Genomic DNA, 8,850 nt, shown 5'->3' on the forward strand with positions numbered 1-8,850 from the left:
CTTTACAGAAGAAGAAATATGAGTGGTCAAAAAATATATGAAAAAATGTTCAACATCTCTAGCAATTAGAGAAATGCAGATTAAAACTACACCGAGATTCCATCTCCCTCCAGTCAGAATGGCAATTATCAAGAATACAAATAACAATGTTAGTAAAGATGGAAGAAGAAAGTTATTCTCATACATTGTTGGTGGGACTGCAAATTGATGCAACCACTGTAGAAAGCAATATGGAGATGTTGAGAGCCACAGCCGAAAGGGGCCCCAGCAAACTTCCAGCTGTCAGCTGATGATTGGCTCACAGCGGCCCCAGCAAACTTCTAGCTGCCAACTGATTGGCTCCTCTGTGGTGATGCTCATTGGGCTGTTTCCCTGCCCTTTCAGACCAGGGAGCTGCTCATTGGGGGACTTTTTTTTGGCTCTGCCTATACGCGACCCAGCCAATCAGCCTCAACAGCAGGAGGGGTGGGGTAGGCTGAGAGGCTTGTGGGAAGCCAGTGGTGGCAATTGGGCTCTGAAGGTTTTTCCTGAGGAGCTGTGTGGTTTGGTGTGTGTGTTCTAAAAATAAAGTTCGTTTCTTTTGACAAGTGGCTCCTGAATTGTGCCCAGCCAGACTGCGGCATGGAGTCTCCTCAGAAAACCTGAAATGAAACCGTTGTTGGACCCAGTTATCCTCACTCCTTGGTCTATATCCAAAGAACTTAAAAACAGCATTCAACAGTGATACAGCTACATCAATATTTATATTTATATTTATCAATATTTATCTTGATGAAGCTGTATCACTGTTATATACTGTTTTTATATTATAGCAGCTCAACTCACAATAACCAAGCTATGGAAACAACCTAGGTGTCCTTCAATGGATGAATTGATAAAGAAAATGTGATATACATACAATGGAATATTACTCAACCATAAAGAAGCACGAAATTATGGCATTTGTCGGTAAATGGATGGAACTGGAGAATATCATGCTCAGTGAAATAAGCCAGTCCCCCAAAACCAAAGGCCAAATGTTCTCTCTGATTTGTAGATACTATACCCCAAATAAGGGAGGTTGGGGAGGGGTATAATAGAAGTAGATTGGACTAGGCAATGGATAATGAAGAAAATGGAAGGAGGAGGGGAATAGGAAATACAGTAAAATTAATTGGTCATAACCTTCCTAGCCTGTATTTGCAAATACAACCAGGTAACTCCACACCATGTATGACCACAAGAGTGGGAACCTAATAGAATAATATATACTCTATGTATGTATGTTCTTCCAGGATACATTCTATTGTCATATATAAGTAAAAATTAAAAATAATAAAAATTAAGAGCTTTGCAAAGAAATCTTCAAAAATGAATGAATGCAGAGGTGGGATTACTCCCTAGCATTGGCCGTGCTAGGTAAAAGAATATAAGCTGAGAACTTGGGTGGGTGCTGCCAAAGGACTCTGACAGAGGAATACCCATGCTGGGTCTCCCACGGGATGTGCCAGGGCTTGTGCCTCCCACATTCTCACCAGCAACAGCCTTAAAACCTATTCAATCGATGGGGGAAAAAGACATCTCAGCAGTGTGTGCATTTGTGTGTTGACATTCAGAGGTTGAGCATCTCTGGCGGTACCTGCTGTATGTAGTGATTCCTTCTGATTTGCACAGACTTGTCCTTTGTCCCATGGCAATGGTGTTCATTGTTTATCCTCTTTTTTGGGGATCTATTTTCTCCCAAAGCTTCATTACTTGCTCTTCTCCTTCCAGAACTGATCAGCAATGGGAAGGGTAGAAGTCCAAGGCCCAGGGTTTCAGTATCTGCCTCCTTCCTCCACGACCTATTGCGGTTGGGAAGGGATGAATGTTTGCTTTTGGTGGAGATGTTGGGGAGGAACCTGGGAAGGGATGAAAGTTGATTTTTCCCAGTGGGGACTGTTGTTACTGGGATTAATGTTCACCTTCCTTTTCCCTCTTCCTCCGGGTCAGACAGTTTTGGGGGCTGTCATTTTTCATATCCTTCAGTGGTTATGGATACCTGATTCAGGAAAATATTCTGGAACTATGTAGGAGTGATAAGTGCAGAAGTTTGAGAATGTACTTAATGGCAATAGACAGAATCTTTTAAAAAACAAAGTATTTAATTTTCAAAGAAACAAATTTTAACAAAAATGTAAATACATAAGATAGAAAAAGTAAAAAATAAATGGCAGGGGAGGCAAGGGTAGCTCTGGGGTGACAATGGGTGTGCGGAGGAGCTCAGTGGGTGGTGCTGGTTGAGGGGCCACCAGGGGTTGATGGCCTGGATCTGCCATTGCAGGCCTTTGCAGCTCCAGCTCTCTCTCAGGTGGTGGAGGTGGTGAAATTTGAGATGGAGTGTCCCCAAGCACCAGAGGTGGCCCTGCAGCTGCAAGAGGAGTAAGGTCAAGAAACTGTCCATGTTCCTTCCAGGGGTAATATATTTCCCACTGCCTTTCACACAGTTCCTGGCAGTGTCCCCAGAATGCATGAAGACAATGCCAGCTCTGCTTCCCACTGTTTCTGCCCCACCCATGTTTCTGGAAGACGTGCTCTGCATGTCCAGCTCTGTCCCATCCCCATTTGCTCACAGCCACCACCCCAACCTCCTCACCTTTGGCCTCTCCCTCTATGGTCTCTGGGTTTTCTATAAAGCCCAGGACGTGGTGGCCTTCATCCTCCATATCAGGGCCTATTACATAGACATGGCTATGGATGTTATGAGCAGGATTGTGAAGCAGCTGTAAACTAATGAGTGAGGAGACAGCCCTAGAGGAATGCAGGGGGACATCAGCCTGAGAGGCCTGGCCTTTCTGACCATGAGGTTGGTCTTCTTGGCACCCCACTGTTCAAAGGAGCAGGCTGGGCTCAGAGAGGTGCAGGGCCAGTTCCAGGACTCACAGCTCTGTGTGACCTTGTCACCCTGGGCAGGGCGTACCTTCTCCACATTATGTCCATCTCCTCTTCGGTGGAGGAACCGGAGATGCTGGACGTGAAAGAGGAGTCATCATCTAGGCAGTCTGGCTCTAGGGTGTCCTCCAAGCTCTCTAGGGACTGTGCCTGGAACATATATAACATGCTGCTATCATCTACCTCTAGCCACCTCTCCCTTCTGGAATGGGACATGGAGGAGATGGAGAGTCAATGGCTGAAGTGTGACCCACCAGATGTTTCTGGGGATGGTGTTCAGTGCAAAATCCAAAGCCCTAAGGGATTTGTCCCAGAGGGGGACAGGAGAGCCCCAGCACAACAATGGCTGGCAGAGTTCAAGTGGAATTGCTGAGGGAATAGTTGGCTACTTTAGCAGCTTCAGGCCAGTTTGTTATTTGACAAGAGGTGGCAGCTCTGTGCATTAGGAGCATTATCCCCTGAGTGCCACCAGCACATCACCTTCTGGAGGTGAGAACACAGGGTAATCCCAGACAGTTCTTGTGTGAGGACACCCAGGACATCATTCTCTGTGGTGCTGTCAAAGTGGCTCCAGGAGGGAATGAGGTCCAGGTCCCAATGCTGGGAAAGGCTGAATGGCTGTGGAAACTGAGTCCGCCTGGAAGGTGGTAAAGTGCTGGGGCCCCCAACACCTGTTCTGAGACTGTGGGGTGTGTTCCTTGAGACAGGAAGTGACATAGAAATGGACCAAGTAGCAAAATCCCCCTGATATCTTGGCTAAATGTCCCCCTACTAATCCTGTTAATGTGTAAGACTTGGAGAGAGTGTGGAAGGACAGGCAGTTCACTGCCTCCCGGACACCTGGGTCTAGGAGTTATAATCAGCTGAATGGTGGAATGCAAAATCTTCAGAGAAAGGAAGTGAGAGTGTCAGTGTTGCTGTTGTGGTGTTGTCTCTAATATGGGGACAGTGACCTTGCATGTGGCCAAGGCCACGGCAGGCAGAGAAGGTGGGGATGGGTGAGGAGTTGGTGCTCAGATTCCCTATGATTCAGGACTCTGCCCCTCCACCTTCCAGCCCACAAGGAATGTGTTCAGGGTGGTGTCTGGGCTCAGTATGGTCTTCTGTTCTTCTCTAGGCCTGGTCTGTGCAGGCCTCCCTGCTCCCACACTCACCCTGAGGCCAAGCTTGTTCCCACAGGTGCTTGGCCCTGGCACTCCCAGCACCGCTCTTGAGTGGAAGCCCCTCTTGCTGTCCTCCTTGAGAACCTGTGGAGAGCAGGTAAACAGAGAGCCTGGTAGCTGGCAGGGAGCCCCTGGTCCTGCCTAGCCTCTGTTCAGGGTGTTTCTGCCCCTAGTGGTGTTCTCCCCAAATCTCTCGCAGACCCTGTGTCCCAGAGTTCTACCTTAGGAAGACAGGAGATGGCACTGGGGGCCAGAATGAGGCCTAGACACTCCCAATCCCCACCTCCAGCCCTGTCCTGGGGATGACCATGAGAGGACATCTGCCTCACAATCTCCCAATAGCTGCTCCTGCCTCAGCTCCCTGTTCCCCCAAACTCAGGAGGAAGGCATTTCAGGGTTACTCACGGTGGTGGATAAGTCTCTGGCTCAGTGGCCCTGGATTGTCGGGTGTAGGCCTGCGTTGTCTGTTCACACAAGGGCAGAGGTGCTGGGAGCAGGATCTCAACCAGCACCCCATTCTTATCAGTAGGTTCCCTCTGCAGGGCTTCCTGGGGCTGTAGCGGGGGCGGGGCTCTGGCAGCATGGCCTCCTGAAGCTTTGGCCTCCACAGGGGAAGCAAGAAAACATGCTTTTGCATCCAACGTATCTCACCAAATGAGCTGGGAGGAGGCTGTTGCTAGAATGTAGGTGCCTGGTTACTGGGTTCCAAGTTCTGTTTGCATCTATCACCAAGAAAGGAAGGCCATGTCTTGGGGTCTCTGGTCTGACCTCTCCTCCAGATAAACCCACATATGTCCCTCTGGGCTACAGTTGTCCTCCAGCCCTATGACATTTCCATATGTGTCCACAACCATCCCCAACACTGTCCCCATATCCCTTGACAGGCCTGGGCGCAGCCAGGGTCCCAGCTCTGAGGAGACATAGCTGGGTTTAAATCCAGCTCCTCCTTCTGTCCTCTCATGTGACCTTGGACAAGTCATCGTGTTCTCAAGTCTTCCTCATTCTCCATCACACAGTGGTGCCATCCTAGCATCTGTTTCCTAGTGATGTCACCAGGCATATGTGAGATAGCACTTAGAAAACCTGCTGCCTTGTGTGTGAAATGCACAGAAGCAGTGATCAAATATAGGAATAGGTGGGATGTCACATAGAATAGAGCTAACAACAGTCCTAGCCTCCTGCCCTGTGACTTTGTAAATGTCATTTTCCTTCCCGACCTTCTTTTCTCTCTGCATGGCGAGAGGATTGAAATGCAATTAGTGAGGATATCCTCATCTCCCTAGGCCTTCCAGTTGCTTCCCATGGTCTTTAGATTCAGACCCATGTGCTCCAGCCAGGCCTGTGTGCTGGGCCTCCTGCTGAGCAGCGCCCAGCTCCCCTCACCCTCCTGTGAACAGTCCCCTCCCCCTTTCCATTCCTCTACTGGCCACACTCACCTGGGAGTCATTGTCCTCACAAAGCCTTTTCATCACTACCAGGGCAAGAACTTGGGTTCCAGTTCCACATGGGTCCCCAAGACTCCAATAAGGTGGTCTTTCTCCCCCTCCAAGGATGAGTGGTCCCTTAGGGCACCATTCTGTTGTGGCCCATGTCTGTCTTCCTGTCTCCTCTGTCCTCTGATGGCCCTCCAGGGGGCAGAAAGCTTCAACCAAGGGCCAGAGCACAGTGTCACACTGGAGGCAGCTCAGACTGGGGAGCCTGTGGGACCTTGTGATGACCTACTCCAAGCTCCAGACTTTGTAGGGAAGGAAACTGAGGCCCCGGACCACGTTCTCCCCTTCCTGTCTTTTGGGGCTTTATTTGGTTTGTGTTTGGGGCTGTGCTGGGTTAGAGCTCAGGGCCTTCACCATGCCAGCAGCACTGGACCACTGAGCTACCCCAGAGCCACTCTGTTGCCCCGTGTGATGGTCCAGATTCAGCAGATCCCTGGGGCGGGTAAAGCGGAAGGGCAACAATTAAAAGGACTACCACTGGATCCAGTTAAGGTCAAACGCCTTAAAAGAATGGACCGCCAGACTTCCTGTTTCCAACTCACCCCCCTTTTTTCTTTGTATACCTTTTGGACTCATTGTACCCGTTGGTCTTGTCATCTATCCTAGACATACATGTTTGGAGTGGAAATGCCCCCTGGCAATGAGTTTTCCCTCTCTTAACAGTTTGGATAGTCATCCTGTGGTCAGGAGCACTTGGTTCAGTTCTTTCAGCTTGGTTGAAGATTATTTTCTCTCCGGGTCTTGATTAAAATCAAGTCATCAGGCTGGAAGTGACGAATGCAAATTCTACAATGAGAGTCTGTGCAACAGTTTATAATAATCATACCACCAAAAAAAAAAAAAAAGGTACAGATAGGTCTCAAATTGACTCAGAACAAACTTGTGCATTGGGCACTCTTAAATAACCCCCCTTTTTACTTAACTTATGGGAGAGCTGACAAAAATGTACATCTTTAATTACATTGAAAGAACCTTTTTCTTTTCTTTTAAATGCCCAAGTAGGACTATGCTATGGTTATACCATTCTCCTGCCAGGTATTTAAGACCAAATTGGTATAAAAAAATGACATTGTTTCTTCCTATCTATTACTAAGCGTCAGCTGAGTGTCACTCTTGGGAACTTGTGAGAAGCCTCTTGGCTTCTCTAGAGGCATCTGCCCATGGGTCAGAATCTTGCTGACCGTATGTGGCTTCCCTTGGAAGCATCAGGGACATTTCCCTCTCCAATGATCCTCATCTTTGCAGAATGTGGATTGCTTGGCTTCCTGTTCTCCAGGGTCCCTCTGATTCTCCTGATCAGCAGGTCATGTAACCCAGAGTTGCAAAGCCCTTAGAGAAGTCCTGTTGTTCCCTGGGTCCCTGCTGATTTCAGAGGACAAGAGCCATATATTCTCTTTTTTTTCCTCAGCCCTTTAACTGCCTTAACTTTGTTTGTGTTTTAAACATCCATCAGGCCAGTTTCACCAAAGTGTGAGAACTTGGTTTTATATTTAATGTATGTAACTTTAAAGTCATTTATCCCTTCCATTTAATTGGGGTCAGTATTAATACTGGAAGTCAGCCTTATATTTTGTTTGTCCTACAGCAAAATATAAGGAGCGAGCTGACAAAATGGGAGAGCTGACAAAAATGTGCATCTGACGGCCTCCAGTGGGCAGAAAGCTTTGACCAAGGGCCAGAGCACAGTGTCACACCAGGGGCAGCTCAGATTGGGGATCCTGTGGGACCTTGTGATGACCTACTCCAAGCTCCAGACTTTGTAGGGCAGGAAACTGAGGCCTTCTCTCCTCAGGGGACTTTTCCTAATCAACTGTGCCATGCCTGGGGCCCACACACAGGGCCCCGGACCACGTTTTCCCCTTCCTGCCTTTTTGGGGCTTTATTTGGTATTGTGTTTGCAGCACACGATCACCCTGGGTTCTGATGAAGAGTGTCCGGTTTTCCTCACACTCTATGTCCAGGAGCAATTTCGATCGCAGTCCAGCTGCAGCCAGACATTCATGTCTTCCCATGATGTCTGCTGCCTTTAGGTAACACCTATCACCAAGGCCAAGGAGCCATGAGAAGGACAAAGATAATATGAAATGTGCATGTAATAAAAGGCCCTTCTGTGACAGATTAGAGAATCAATGTTTTAAAATGCCACTTATTCCTGTTTTTTAACTACAGTCCCCGAGTCCTCAGTGCCTGTCTCTGTAGTTCAACCCCATCTCACTCCCCCCAAGACTTTGTTCTCCATTTGCTCCAGCCCTCCTGTCATCGTGTGCCAAGCATGCAGCCTCCAGTGCCAAAACAGATGGACGTGCAGACTTGATGTTTGAGGTCCAATAATCCTAAAGCTATCATAGTAGGATAAGTTTTTTTTTTTTTTTTAATAAAAAAGGTTTTACTCCCCAGGAGCAAATAAATAATTTTGAACTACTGATAAACACTGCTACCAAGAAAAGAAAGATGTCTACATCTTTCATATATATAGTAGCACAAGTTCAGTGTAAGAACAACTGTATTTACAATTAGAGATAAAAACTACTTATCCATCCCCAACCCAACCCAAACCAAGAGGATTCCCATAGGGAAAATGTTGAATTCAAAAGCTCCTCCCCTATGCACAGGGGGCATGTCATTCTCTCAGAAGTGGAAAACAAATCCCCCTGTGGAGATGCTTGGAACACCCCAACTGGTGACAAGACTTGGGCAAATGAAGACACACACTCACACTCAAACACAGACCTGTAGACCTCCTTCCAGCAGCCACAGAGTTACATCCCAGAACCCAGTCCTCAAAATTCCAGGCTCAAAAGCTAAGGAGGGGAAGCAGGGAAGGGAAAATTTTCTCAATCCTCCTGGGGTGTACCTTGGAGGAGTGTGTGCCACTACTCTGCATCACTCCTAACTTCAATAAGAGCCTTACACAATCAGCCCAAGTGAAAATTAGGAAAGAAAGCTGGAGGAGGAAGCACAGGGGCAAGAGGAGGAACCACAGGAGGAGGAACCACATTTGGCTGGATCCATTCATGAAACTTAGGAGTTCTCATTTATCCATAAGCTAATTTTGATACTGTGTCCATCACAAGCACCTAAGTAGACACTACAATACCTTATACAATACCATACATGCTTTTTCATGGGTAAAATAGAGCCTATCACAGTATGACACAAAAAGGGCCTTTGCAATTGGGAACATTAGGAATACAGTTTGAGCCATGAAGAATACTGAAGTCAAAAGTTCAGGTGGCCACACATCCTTCATATGGAAGATTTATTCCCACCATTACTATTGTTTA

At 47.5% G+C, this 8,850-nt stretch overlaps 1 long non-coding RNA gene across 1 annotated transcript; it reads right to left on the bottom strand.

Moving 5' to 3' along the window:
* Nucleotides 1-2,196: 2,196 nt before the first annotated feature.
* LOC139702393 (uncharacterized) lies at nt 2,197-4,581 on the bottom strand. The gene is made up of 4 exons (XR_011705033.1): nt 4,479-4,581; nt 4,065-4,157; nt 2,939-3,060; nt 2,197-2,389 (listed from the first exon to the last, which is right to left on the bottom strand). It is a non-coding gene; the product is annotated as an uncharacterized lncRNA (long non-coding RNA).
* Nucleotides 4,582-8,850: the final 4,269 nt, after the last annotated feature.

The sequence above is a fragment of the Marmota flaviventris genome, chromosome 17 (genome assembly GCF_047511675.1).
Source record: "Marmota flaviventris isolate mMarFla1 chromosome 17, mMarFla1.hap1, whole genome shotgun sequence".
Classification (NCBI taxonomy): domain Eukaryota; kingdom Metazoa; phylum Chordata; class Mammalia; order Rodentia; family Sciuridae; genus Marmota; species Marmota flaviventris.